The sequence below is a fragment of the Neopelma chrysocephalum genome, unplaced genomic scaffold (genome assembly GCF_003984885.1).
Source record: "Neopelma chrysocephalum unplaced genomic scaffold, ASM398488v2 Primary Assembly neopelma1_77, whole genome shotgun sequence".
NCBI classification, from domain to species: Eukaryota; Metazoa; Chordata; class Aves; order Passeriformes; family Pipridae; genus Neopelma; species Neopelma chrysocephalum.
This window is the reverse complement of record NW_020897738.1, coordinates 8944466-8944891: the sequence shown is the minus strand read 5'-3', so window position 1 is coordinate 8944891 and position 426 is coordinate 8944466.

The following is a 426-nucleotide window of genomic DNA, read 5'->3' as shown; positions in this document are numbered from 1 at the left end:
GCCCTGAGGGAGCGCGCGACGCGCCTTTCCCGCCTCAGCCCTGAGGGAGCGCGCGACGCGCCTTTCCCGCCTCAGCTCTGAGGGAGCGCGCGACGCGCCTTTCCCGCCTCGCCCGCGCGCGAGGGGGTTCGCGGGGGGGGGGGCGCTCGCGGCACGCGCCCAGCGGCACGCGCCGCCCCGCCGCGCGCGCAACGGCTGGGGGCGGGGCCAACCGACCCCCTCGCCACGCCCACCGAGCCCGGTTCCCTCTTCCACAAAGCCCGGAGAAAGGGGCGGGGCCGGGCGCGAGGGGCGCGCGCGCGCGGGGCCGCGCGGCGATTGGCTGGGGCGGCGGGGGGAGGGGCTTAACGGGCGCTGCGCCCCCGGGCCGGGCAAAGCAAAACAAAGGCGGCGGCGGCGGCGGGAGCGCGGGGCTCGGCAGGGCTC